Source organism: Salmo trutta, chromosome 7 (assembly GCF_901001165.1).
Source record: "Salmo trutta chromosome 7, fSalTru1.1, whole genome shotgun sequence".
NCBI lineage: Eukaryota > Metazoa > Chordata > Actinopteri > Salmoniformes > Salmonidae > Salmo > Salmo trutta.
The window spans coordinates 35,412,039-35,426,014 of NC_042963.1; the positions used below are offsets into that span (position 1 = coordinate 35,412,039).

Below are 13,976 nucleotides of genomic sequence, written 5' to 3' on the forward strand. Positions count from 1 at the left end.
TATTAGGATCTATTTTAGTCTCATTTTGGAATAATCTTCCAAGAGTCCTTAAACATACAAATTCAATGTATAATCCAAATACATTTTAACATACACTGTATATACAAATGTATGTGGACACCCCTTCAAATTAGTGAATTCTGCTATTTCAGTCACACCCGTTGCTGAAAGGTGTATAGAATCGAGCACACAGTCAAGTAATCTCCATAGACAAACATTGGCAGGAGAATGGCCTTCTTGATGAGCTCAGCGACTTTCAATGTGGCACCATCATAGGATGCCACCTTTCTAACAAGTCAGTTCGTCAACTTTCTGCCCTGCTGGAGCTGCCCCGGTCAACTGTAAGTGCTGTTATTGTGAAGTGGAAACTTCTAGGAGAAACAACGGATCAACCGCAAAGTGGTAAGCTCACAGAACGGGACCTCCTAGTGCTGAAGCATGTTGCGTGTAAAATTTGTCTGTCCTCGGTTGCAACACTCACTATCGAGTTCCAAACTGCCTCTGGAAGCAACGTCAGCACAAGAACTGTTCGTCAGGAGCTTCATGAAATGGGTTTCCATGGCTGAGCAGCCGCACACAAACCTTGGATCACCATGCGCAATGCCAAGCCTTGGCTGAAGTGATGTAAAGCTCACCGCCATTGGTCTCTGGAGCAGTGGAAATGCGTTCTCTGGAGTGAATCACGCCTCACCATCTGGCAGTTCGACGGACAAATCGGAGTTTGGCGGATGCCAGGAGAACACCACCTGCTCAAACCATAGTGCCAACTGTAAAGTTTAGTGGAGGAGGGAATAATGGTATGGGGCTGTTTTTCATGGTTCGGGCTAGACCCCTTAGTTCCAGTGAAGGGAAATCTTAAGGGTACAGCATTCAATGACATTCTAGATGATTCTGTCTTTCCAACGTTGTGGCAAAAGTTGGGGGAAGGCCCTTTCCTGTTTCAGCATGACAATGCCCCCATGCATAAAGCGAGGTCCAAACGGAAATGGTTTGTCGAGATCGGTGTGGAAGAACTTGACTGGCCTGCACAGAGGCCTACCTCAACCCTATCAAATACCTTTGAGATTAATTGTAACGCGGACTGCGAACCAGGCATAATCGCCCAACATTAGTGCCCGACCTCAATATTGCTTGAGGCTGAATGGAAGCAAATCACTGTAGCAATGTTCCAAACATCTAGTGGAAAGCTTTCCCAGGAGAGTGGAGGCTGTTATAGTAGAAGAGACCAACTCCATATTAATGCCCATGATTTTGGAATGAGATGTTCGACGAGCAGGTGTCCACATACATTGTGATAGTGTATAACACACTGTTACAATCAGACATAATACACTGACATATTGACATGATAAATACTCGACAGTCTGAAAATATAGATTGGTTCCTACATCTACCATAGTCATGCACAACCTTCCAATTTATTATATTTAAATGGTTCTAAAGTAGAAAAAGAAGGAAGGAAGCGCTGCTAAAGTACACAATAGTAGGTTTTGGTACACAGAAGGTGCTCTTTGGTAAATTGGTCATCAAAAAGAAAGGAGGTCCAAGGCACTCTTTACATAATTAATAAAAATTTGTATTGGAGCCGAAACGTGTCTGTTTTTCAATCTTTGTTTGTAAAGACTGCAGCTATGTATTCTGAAAGTTTATCTGGCCAGGCAAAAGAGGATAGGCTTCAGCTCTAGTCTAGTTCCTCTGGAGTTTTTTTTTGTTACCAATGAGGCAGCTGCTTGCTCTTTAGGGGTTCATGCCAAGGTTGATGTGACAAATGTTTGTGTATTTGTGAAAAGCACTATACAAATTCCATTTGATTTTCTGATTAATTGATGAAGAAATTAATCATGGAGGGATGGACGAGTGGAGGAGAGAAGGAGGTAAGACTCACAGTCCTGTGGGGGCTACTCCGGGGGGAGGGGGTGGGGGTGGGGGTGCAGAGCGGGCCATCGGAGGGGGAGGGGCTGCAGCTGCAGGAGGAGGAGCCTGGATGGGCACGGCTGCCGCAGGGGTAGGGATCTCAACCGTCTTCTAGTCCTCCTCTTCCTCCACCATGACGGCGATCAGAGTCCCCAGATGCACTGCACAACTGCCCTCCTCCATCTGTGGGAAGACAGAGACAAACTTTTAAAATAATAATCACTTCATCAGGTTGCATTTGATTTGACTTAGACTGCTCAAGAAGACTGAAGAGAGGAGGAGAAAGAGAGAGTGCACAAAATATGAGAAAGGAAGAAGAACACCAGGGAGAAGAAAGAAGGGAGAATAAGTGAGGAACTAAAGAGGGAGAGGCCAAATGATAGGAAGAATGGAAAGAGATCAACCCAGGAGAGAGAGGGTTTTCAAAAGATGCGCAGCTCGACACAACATTCATTACTGTTTCCAGAGGGACCATGGGCAGACCTTTCAAATCGCTGTGCGTCCATCCCCACTGCCTACTCAATTTACTTCATTTCCCCTGGCCGCTGTTCTGTTCCAACAAAAGACAAACAAGGGTAAAGACTAATGGAGGGGGGAATGGATTGCTTACAGTTTCTTAACCCCCCATATCGCACATTGATTCTCTCCCTCTCTCTAGCAATCCATTTCCCTTTCTAACAGAGTCAAAAAGCACAGCATGGATATCTCCACCCCCTCATAGTCAGCTAGGTGTTTTTCCTCTGTCAATATTGATTAGTTCTAAATGATAGGGCTAGCACAATAGATAGGCCAGGGCCGTGACACTCCATCTATTTCCATTCCTGCTAAAGGGCGTAGCTCTGTTTGCCAGATAGGAAGGAAAAATAAGACAGAAAGCACAACAACAGCTGTTGGCAACAGGGAGAGCCGTCTTTTTTGATCATGGTGACACAGAACTTGATCAGGAAGTTGGTTTCTGCGTTAGATCACACCACAAGTCCTTGTAACTGGCTGAATGTCAGTTGGTTCAGATCACAGTATCAAACAGTTTTGAACCATAAGACTTGGAGGAAAACCCACAGCTGTGACTTGTTCAGCCCCACCTCCTCCAAAGTGCCCAAAGGGTTGATGTTTTTCTCAGTACAATATTAAAGAGCAGCTTTAATATTACAGATGGATTGTAGCTTCCAGCAATGTTATTGTCGGTATCATTTCCAATCCCCCATATATTTCTTTGTAAATATTTAGTAAATTTTTTGGCAGGGGACTTGGGAATCTTTTAAAATACTTTTACTTAAGTTTTATGTTGTACACTTCTTTTAATATATTTTCTTTACAGGGCGTTGTTGTATTTTATAATTAGTTTTACTTTTGAACACTGTTTGGGGTGGGGGGGCAATACAGTGCAATTGTGTTTATTTTTTATTATTGAACTGATTTCATCAACTGTTTTTGTAAAGGGGGTTTGTGATTTTATTTTTTTGTGGCTTATCTTGTAAACTTTTATTATGATGTTTTATTTAATTAGAGATCTATTTTGCAAATAAAAACATGTTCATAGTCAACACTTGGCTTTTCCTTGGGGGTGACACATTGGCAGTCAGGATCTCTAGTCTCCACTAAGTGTTGGTAACACCACTTAAGGTTCCCCTTATCCAACTGTCAGTAGAGAAACAATATTTTCATAAAAGGCAGAGTCGAGTGTATTGTCCATAAGCCCCGTTTCATCAATTGAAGCCTTGCTCTGAGTTCACAAAGTTTATTTTCCAGTGATTAGACATTAGCCATCAGGATACTATGAAGATGCTGTGTAGCCCATCTTTTCAGCCTAGCTTGGATTCCCTCTTTCCTTACTCTTCTTTGTCATCGGTGTTACCCTCCTCCTGGAGATCTACCGTCCTGTGGGTTTTCAGTCCAAGAAGCAAAGTCGAGCAAGAACCGGCAAGACGGGTGCCCTCCTCAGCGCCGCCATCTTATCCATGTATGCCCCAAAGGGTTATTATGATTCTCCTTGTAACAGATTTATAAACATGAAGACAGCAGTGGAGAACGACATGCCACTAATGATTACACATTGACAGGCTGTAATGAGTGTTTGGTTAGGACTGCAGCCAGGTTTTTGACACTGAGTGTATGAGTGAGTGAGAGACAGAGAGAGCAAGAAGGACAGAGATGGCGCAGTGGGGCAGTGATTGTGCTTATCCTGCTTATAACTCAGAGTGGAGGATGGGGAAAGGTGGAGGCTGAGGTATCCATACATCTTAATTTTATTGGATCAGTGCGACACCGCAGTATATCATAAACTGCCTCTGACAATCACTGTCTCAATGGACATACATGCAGCTAGTCTATTGTACTACAAAATAAACCCATTCAATTCCCACTGTGACTATTGTGCCTTTTCCTACTCCAGATTAGAGCTTGATGTTATGTGGGTCACATACTGAGCAGTGAACAAGGAAATGTACAACCACAGTCTTCCACAATATTGATGTGACACACAAAGCATGTGACTGGGGTGTGAGGGAGAGAGAAAGCCCAGTGATGTTCCCTCCCTGTCATGACTTCCGCAAAGTCGGTCCCTCTCCTTGTTCGGGCGGCGTTCGGCGGTCGATGTCACCAGCCTTCTAGCCATCGCCGATCCACTTTTCATTTTCCATTTGTTTTGTCTTTGTCTTACACACCTGGTTTCAATTCCCCAATTACTTGTTCATTATTTAACCTTCTGTTCCCCCATGTTTGTTTGTGAGTAATTGTTTGTATGTATACGGTCAGTTATGTGGGCTCACTTTATTGTATTGTATTTGTCTATTTTGAGTAAATTACGTTTATTTACTCATATCTGCTGTCCTGCGCCTGACTCCTCTACACAAGCTACACACAGACCACATTACACTCCCCAATATTAGGCTCTCCATAAACATCAATTAGACAACCAGGTATTTATAGACTTATTTAATACAGCTGCCTAAGAAGCTGCTGCTGGGGGCTGTAATTCACACACACACACACACACACACACACCCCTTGCCACTTTCATTTTATTTTTTATTTGTCACATTATGGCATGCCATGTTATGTGTGGATGTCTCCATCGAAGAGAAGACTAGAGAGAGACAGAGGGAGTGAGAGAAGAAACACAAACTCCACCAGTGGGGCTCAACACTGCCATCATCTGTCTGTTAAAGGACAGCTACTGAGCCATTCAGTCACTCAGAGTCATTTAGTCAAATACCTGAGCAGCACATCAAATGGACCAGACAGCGAAACGATGCCGTTTTAACACGACTGACTCACATTATAAGACCTCCCTGATTTCAGTGAAGAACGATAGGTCAAGAGCTGGATGAGAACACCATTTTTAGTAGGCTATGTATTTATTTCAGAAAATAACCATGAATTATAAATGATTATATTTATTTTTGTACTGTTAATATACACACACACTCACAGGACACTACACACTCACACACAGACACTCCAACACACACACACAAACACTCACTTCATAATTTGCTCACACCCACACAATATGCACATACATTTATACGGACTCTACACACAAACAAACACACACACACTCACATACAATCATCATACGCTGCTGCTAGTCTGTTTATCATATATCCTGATCCCTAGTCACCTTACCCCTATTCAAATCTACCTCTTATTACTCCAGTATCCCCGCACATTGTAAATATGGTACTGGAAATGACTGACCCTGTATATACTGTACATCTGTCCCATGATCTCCGGCTAACCTCTCAGTTCTTCTCCAAAAGAACAGTCCTGTGGTCTCCCTTCGCCTAGTAGGTTGTTTCTCATTACCTCTCTGCATAAAGTACAAAAAAACACATTCAAACTCCGTCCTTCTCATAGGCTCAACCTGACTCCCAAACAGCACAGTGGTTGATGTAGGCTTTCTAAACACTAAAACCTGGGTTCCTGGCATCTTAGTCTGATTTCCAATTTTTCTCACCATTTGTATCCATTTGTTGTTTTCCTCAGTTCCCCCAGGGGGTCCCGTGGCTTCAACAACAAGGAGACCCATGGAAAGGATGATGGAGAAAACAAACCACCAGACCCGGTGTAGACTCTGTTTCCTAGTTATAGAACCTGAGTGTGAGTGTGAAATGATGACTCCTTCTTCTGCTCGTTGGCTAGAGCCTTCTTCTTAATCTTTCTTTCTGGCCTTTTGGTCTGGGCACTCTGCATTGTTCCTTTGGCTCGGTCCATCTTTCCCCTTCAGATGTTCTCGGGGCCCTGCTCTCCCTCCAGTCGCTCATCCATGGCTCCCACTCTGGGAGGTGCTTGCAGTGGGAGAGATGATACCAGCCGGACCACTCCGCCACTCGCAGGGCTGTTGGTGTCACTATGGTTACCTGGAATGGACCAATCCATCGTGGTTGGTTCCATTTTCGTTTGTGGACTCTGAGTTTCACCCAGTCTCCGTTTATGGGAAGTTCGTCAGGGTATTTACCTGGGGGAACCTTGTTTGCTTTCCTGTGGGCAGAGTGGAGAGACCTGACAAGAGGTTAGTTCTTTCATGTACTCAATGTGATCACACTGTGCCTCAGTTATGTCTATCTGTCGGTCAGTCATAGGTCGAACACCTGGTGTGTTCATGGGTCAAATCAAATCAAATCACATTTATTTATATAGCCCTTCGTATATCAGCTGAAATCTCAAAGTACTGTACAGAAACCCAGCCTAAAACCCCAAACAGCAAGCAATGCATGTGAAAGAAGCACGGTGGCTAGGAAAAACTCCCTAGGAAAAACTCCCTAGAAAGGCCAAAAACCTAGGAAGAAACCTAGAGAGGAACCAGGCTATGAGGGGTGGCCAGTCCTCTTCTGGCTGTGCCGGGTGGATATTATAACAGAACATGGTCAAGATGTTAAAATGTTCATAAATGACCAGCATGGTCAAATAATAATAATCAGAGTAGTTGTCGAGGGTGCAACAAGCACGTCCGGTGAACAGGTCAGGGTTCCGTAGCCGCAGGCAGAACAGTTGAAACTGGAGCAGCAGCATGGCCAGGTGGACTGGGGACAGCAAGGAGTCATCATGCCAGGTAGTCCCGAGGCATGGTCCTAGGGCTCAGGTCCTCCGAGAGAAAGAAAGAAAGAGAGAAAGAGAGAATTAGAGAGAGCATATTTAAATTCACCCAGGACACCGGATAAGACAAGAGAATACTCCAGATGTAACAGACTGACCCTAGCCCCCCGACACATAAACTACTGCAGCATAAATACTGGAGGCTGAGACAGGAGGGATCAGAAGACACTGTGGCCCCATCCGATGATACCCCCGGACAGGGCCAAACAGGCAGGATATAACCCCACCCACTTTGCCAAAGCACAGCCCCCACACCACTAGAGGGATGTCTACAACCACCAACTTACCGTCCGAAGACAAGGCCGAGTATAGCCCACAAAGATCTCCGCCATGGCACAACCCAAGGGGGGGCGCCAACCCAGACAGGAAGACCACGTCAGTGACTCAACCCACTCAAGTGACGCACCCCTCCCATGGACGGCATGGAAGAACACCAGTAAGTCAGTCACTCAGCCCCTGTAATATGGTTAGAGGCAGAGATTCCCAGTGGAAAGAGGGGAACCGGCAAGGCAGAGACAGCAAGGGCGGTTCGTTGCTCCAGCCTTTCCGTTCACCTTCACACTCCTGGGCCAGACTATACTTAATCATAGGACCTACTGAAGAGATAAGTCTTCAGTAAAGACTTAAAGGTTGAGACTGAGTCTGCGTCTCTCACATGGGTAGGCAGACCATTCCATAAAAATGGAGCTCTATAGGAGAAAGCCCTACCTCCAGCCGTTTGCTTAGAAATTCTAGGGACAATTAGGAGGCCTGCGTCTTGTGACCGTAGCGTACGTGTAGGTATGTACGGCAGGACCAAATCGGAAAGATAGGTAGGAGCAAGCCCATGTAATGCTTTGTAGGTTAGCAGTAAAACCTTGAAATCAGCCCTTGCCTTAACAGGAAGCCAGTGTAGGGAGGCTAGCACTGGAATAATATGATCACATTTTTTGGTTCTAGTCAGGATTCTAGCAGCCGTATTTAGCACTAACTGAAGTTTGTTTAGTGCTTTATCCGGGTAGCCGGAAAGTAGAGCATTGCAGTAGTCCAGCCTAGAAGTAACAAAAACATGGATACATTTTTCTGCGTCATTTTTGGACAGAAAGTTTCTGATTTTTGCAATGTTACGTAGATGGAAAAAAGCTGTCCTTGAAACAGTCTTGATATATTCTTCAAAAGAGAGATCAGGGTCCAGAGTAACACCGAGGTCCTTCACAGTTTTATTTGAGATGACTGTACAACCATCCAGATTAATTGTCAGATTCAACAGAAGATCTCTTTGTTTCTTGGGACCTAGAACAAGCATCTCTGTTTTGTCCGAGTTTAAAAGTAGAAAGTTTGCAGCCATCCACATCCTTATGTCTGAAACACAGGCTTCTAGCGAGGGCAATTTTGGGGCTTCACCATGTTTCATTGAAATGTACAGCTGTGTGTCGTCCGCATAGCAGTGAAATTTAACATTATGTTTTCGAATGACATCCCCAAGAGGTAAAATATATAGTGAAAACAATAGTGGTCCTAAAACGGAACCTTGAGGAACACCGAAATGTACAATTGATTTGTCAGAGGACAAACCATTCACAGAGACAAACTGATATCTTTCCGACAGATAAGATCTAAACCAGGCCAGAACTTGTCCATGTAGACCAATTTGGGTTTCCAATCTCTCCAAAAGAATGTGGTGATCGATGGTATCAAAAGCGGCACTAAGATCTAGGAGCACGAGGACAGACGCAGAGCCTCGATCTGACGTCATTAAAAGGTCCTAGGTCCTGGCAGAGTTGTGCAGACTCAGGACAATGGAGCTTTGGAGGAATACCCAGATTTAAAGAGGAGTCCGTAATTTGCTTTCTAATGATCATGATCTTTTCCTCAAAGAAGTCCATAAATGTATTACTGATGAAGTGAAAGCCATCCTCCATTTGCGAATGCTGCTTTTTAGTTAGCTTTGCGAAAGTATCAAAAAGAAATTTCGGATTGTTCTTATTTTCCTCAATTAAGTTGGAAAAATAGGATGATCGAGCAGCAGTGAGGGCTCTTTGATACTGCACGGTACTGTCTTTCCAAGCTAGTCGGAAGACTTCCAGTTTGGTGTGGCGCCATTTTCGTTCCAATTTTCTGGAAGCTTGCTTCAGAGCTTGTGTATTTTCTGTATACCAGGGAGCTAGTTTCTTATGACAGATGTTTTTAATTTTTAGGGGTGCAACTACATCTAGGGTATTGCGCAAGGTTAAATTGAGTTCCTCGGTTAGGTGGTTAACTGATTTTTGTCCTCTGACGTCCTTGGGTAGGCAGAGGGAGTCTGGAAGGGCATCAAGGAATCTTTGGGTTGTCTGAGAATTTATAGCACGACTTTTAATGCTCCTTGGTTGGGGTCTGAGCAGATTATTTGTTGCAATTGTAAACGCAATAAAATGGTGGTCCGATAATCCAGGATTATGAGGAAAAACATTAAGATCCACAACATTTATTCTATGGGACAAAACTAGGTCCAGAGTATGACTGTGGCAGTGAGTAGGTCCAGAGACATGTTGGACAAAACCCACTGAGTCGATGATGGCTCCGAAAGCCTTTTGGAGTGGGTCTGTGGACTTTTCCATGTGAATGTTAAAGTCACCAAAAAATAGAATATTATCTGCTATGACTACAAGATCCGATAGGAATTCAGGGAACTCAGTGAGGAACACTGCATATGGCCCAGGAGGCCTGTAAACAGTAGCTATAAAAAGTGAGTGAGTAGGCTGCATAGATTTCATGACTGGAAGCTCAAAAGACGAAAACGTCATTGTTTTTTTTTTTGTAAATTGAAATTTGCTATCGTAGATGTTAGCAACACCTCCGCCTTTGCCGGATGCACGGGGGGTATGGTCACTAGTGTAACCAGGGGGTGAGGCCTCATTTAACACAGTAAATTCATCAGGCTTAAGCTATGTTTCAGTCAGGCCAATCACATCAAGATTATGATCAGTGATTAGTTCATTGACTATAACTGCCTTGGAAGTGAGGGATCTAACATTAAGTAACCCAATTTTGAGATGTGAAGTATCACAATCTCTTTCAATAATGGCAGGAATGGAGGAGGTCTTTATACTAGTGAGATTACTAAAGTGAACACCGCCATTTTTAATTTTGCCCAACCTAGATCGAGGCACAGACACGGTCTCAATGGGGAAAGCTGAACTGACTACGCTGACTGTGCTAATGGCAGACTCCACTAAGCTGGCAGGCTGGCTAACAGCCTGCTGCCTGGCCTGCACCCTATTTCATTGTGGAGCTAGAAGAGTTAGAGCCCTGTCTATGTTCGTAGATAAGATGAGAGCACCCCTCCAGCTAGGATGGAGTCCATCACTCCTCAACAGGCCAGGCTTGGTCCTGTTTGTGGGTGAGTCCCAGAAAGAGGGCCAATTATCTACAAATTCTATTTTTGGGAGGGGCAGAACACAGTTTTCAACCAGCGATTGAGTTGTGAGACTCTGCTGTAGAGCTCATCACTCCCCCTAACTGGGAGGGGGCCAGAGACAATTAATCGATGCCGACACATCTTTCTAGCTGATTTACACGCTGAAGCTATGTTGCGCTTGGTGACCTAACATCGTTGGTGCCGACGTGGATAACAATATCTCTATACTCTCTACACTCGCCAGTTTTAGCTTTAGCCAGCACCGTCTTTAGATTAGCCTTAACGTCGGTAGCCCTGCCCCCTGGTAAACAGTGTATGATCGCTGGATGATTTGTTTTAAGTCTAATACTGCGGGTAATGGAGTCGCCAATGACTAGGGTTTTCAATTTGTCAGAGCTAATGGTGGGAGCCGTCGGCGTCTCAAACCCCACAGCGGGAGGAGTAGAGACCAGAGAAGTCTCGGCCTCTGACTCCGACTCGCTCTTACATCTACACGTTCCGCTAGCGGAACGTCTGCTCCAATATCCAATGATGGGCGGGGCGCAAAATACAAACTCCTCTAAAATCCGAAAACTTCCACTTTTCAAACATATGACTATTTTACAGCTATTTAAAGACAAGACTCTTCTTTATCTAACCACACTGTCCGATTTCAAAAAGGCTTTACAGCGAAAGCAAAACATTAGATTATGTCAGCAGAGTACCCAGCCAGAAATAATCAGACACCCATTTTTCAAGCTAGCATATCATGTCACATAAACCCAAACCACAGCTAAATGCAGCACTAACCTTTTATGATCTTCATCAGATGACACACCTAGGACATTATGTTATACAATACATGCATGTCTGTTCAATCAAGTTTATATTTATATCAAAAACCAGCTTTTTACATTAGCATGTGACGTTCAGAACTAGCATTCCCACCGAACACTTCCGGTGATTTTACTAAATTACTCACGATAAACGTTCACAAAAAGCATAACAATTATTTTAAGAATTATAGATACAGAACTCCTCTATGCACTCGATATGTCCGATTTTAAAATAGCTTTTCGGATGAAGCACATTTTGCAATAATCTAAGTACATAGCCCAGCCATCACGGGCTAGCTATTTAGACACCCAACCAGTTTAGCCTTCACCAAAATCACATTTCCTATAAGAAAAATGTTCTTACCTTTCCTGTTCTTCGTCAGAATGCAGTCCCACGACTTCTACTTCAATAACAAATGTAGGTTTGGTCCCAAATAATCCATCGTTATCTTCCATCAAGACGTTTTGTTCGTGCGTTCTAGACACTATCCCAACGCTAAATCTCGGCCACGAGCATGGCGCAGAATGTGACAAAAAAATTCTAAATATTCCATTACCGTACTTCGAAGCATGTCAACCGCTGTTTAAAACCAATTTTTATGCAATTTATCTCGTAGAAAAGCGATAATATTCCGACCGGGAATCTGCCTGTCTGTATACTGAGGGAAAAACCGAAAGCCGGGGGCGGGGCGGGTTGCGAGCGTAAGGCTTAGTCCACTGAGTGACCACTTAGCTTTTGCTCTCCTTTGTTTCAGCCAGGGCTTTGAATTACGTCATTCCTGTTTTTCCCGGGCTCTGAGACTCCATTGGAGACGTGGGAAGTGTCACGTAACAGCAGAGATCCTTAGTTTTTGGAAGAGATGTCAAAGAAAGAAAATAAAAGGTCTGACAGGGTACTTCCTGAACAGAAGCATCTCAGGTTTTTGCCTGCCATAGGAGTTCTGTTATACTCACAGACACCATTCAAACAGTTTCAGAAACTGTGGAGTGTTTTCTCTCCAAAGCTAATAATTATATGCATATTCTAGTTTCTGGGCAGGACTAATAATCAGATTAAATCGGGTACGTTTTTTATCCAGCCGTGAAAATACTGCCCCCTAGCCATAAGAGGTTAATGGGGAGAACCGGTTGAAAGTTTCTGTCGGCTGAATAAGCGACACCGGTTGAGCATTCCTACAGTGTTTCCCTCCAGAAGCCATGAGAAAGTTGTCCGGCTGCGGGGACCGTGCGAGGGGGTTTATACTAACGTTACTATCTGTACTTGCTGGTGGCACAGACGCTGTTTCATCCTTTCCTACACTGAAATTACCCTTGTCTAACGATTGCGTCTGAAGCTGGGCTTGCAGCACAGCTATCCTTGCCGTAAGGCGGTTGTTCTCCTGTATATTATAAGTACAACGACTGCAATTAGAAGGCATCATGTTAATGCTACTTAGCTTCGGCTGTTTGAAGTCCTGACGAACCATGTCCAGATAAAACCTCCGGGGTAAGAAAGTTGAATGAAAAAAGTTGAGTGAGGGTAAAAAGTTAAAATATACGGTAATGAAAAAGTAAAAACCGTCAGGTAGCAAAGTAAGATCGGCAACAAAAGCGCACAGCAGCGTAAACAAGTCTGCAAGTTGGACCGGAAACAGGAAACAGAAATCGTCCTGTTAACATCCAGGGTCGTCCTGTTAACATCCCGTAAAATGTACACCCAATACCTTAGTTAAGGCTGCTGCGCATTTTCATGAGGACAAGGGGCAAGCATTCCACCCAGCTCATTTTTGTGGAATGGCAGGCTTTTGCAAGCCCCCCTTTAATAATTTTTTTATCCCTCTCTGTAATCCCGTTACTCCGCATGTGATAGATGGACACAAACTTCTGGTCACCACCCATCGTTTTGGCCACTTGGGCAACCACATCTCCTATGAGATGGGTACCATTGTCTGCAGACAAAAACTTAGGCACACCGAACCTGGGTATGATTTCCCTGACTAGCAATTTTGCAACTGTTCGCGCATCGCAGTTGTTGTGGGAAATGCTTCCACCCACCTGATGAACCTGTCAATTATCACCAGGCAGTATCTCTTTCTTTCTTTCTTTTCGCTCTACCATGTTTATGAAATCCATAGCGAGGTGGACTAAAGGTCATTTTGGAGTGGGGAACTTCCCCGGTTGCAGTGGAGTTCCCTTGTCTATGTTATCCTGTTAGGGACAAGATGTTCCGCTAGCGGAACGCCTCACCAATATCCAATGGTATAGAGTGGTGCGAATTACAAATACCTCAAAAATGCAAAAACGTCAATTTTTCAAACATATGACTATTTTACACCATTTTAAAGACAAGACTCTCCTTTATCTAACCACATTGTCCGATTTCAAAAAGGCTTTACAACGAAAGCAAAACATTAGATTATGTCAGGAGAGTATCCTCCCAAAAATAATCACACAGCCATTTTCAAAGCAAGCATATATGTCACAAAAACCAAAACCACAGCTAAATGCAGCGCTAACCTTTGATGATCTTCCTCAGATGACACTCCTAGGACATTATGGTATACAATACATGCATGTTTTGTTCAATCAAGTTCATATTTATATCAAAAACCAGCTTTTTACATTAGCATGTGATGTTCAGAACTACTCTTTTTTAAGCCTCAAAAAGTTTTTCCTCTTATTTGGCCTTCGCACTGATCCTTTTGTGCATATGTAAAATATATATATATATATATATATATATATATTATTTGGAAAGTATTCCTTACTGTAATCGTTATTCAGAGGGTGAG

At 43.7% G+C, this 13,976-nt stretch overlaps 1 pseudogene; it reads right to left on the minus strand.

Annotated features, from left to right (window-relative positions):
- Positions 1 to 13,976, minus strand: part of LOC115197797 (pyruvate dehydrogenase protein X component, mitochondrial-like) — a 79,760-nt pseudogene that overhangs the window by 41,583 nt on the left and 24,201 nt on the right.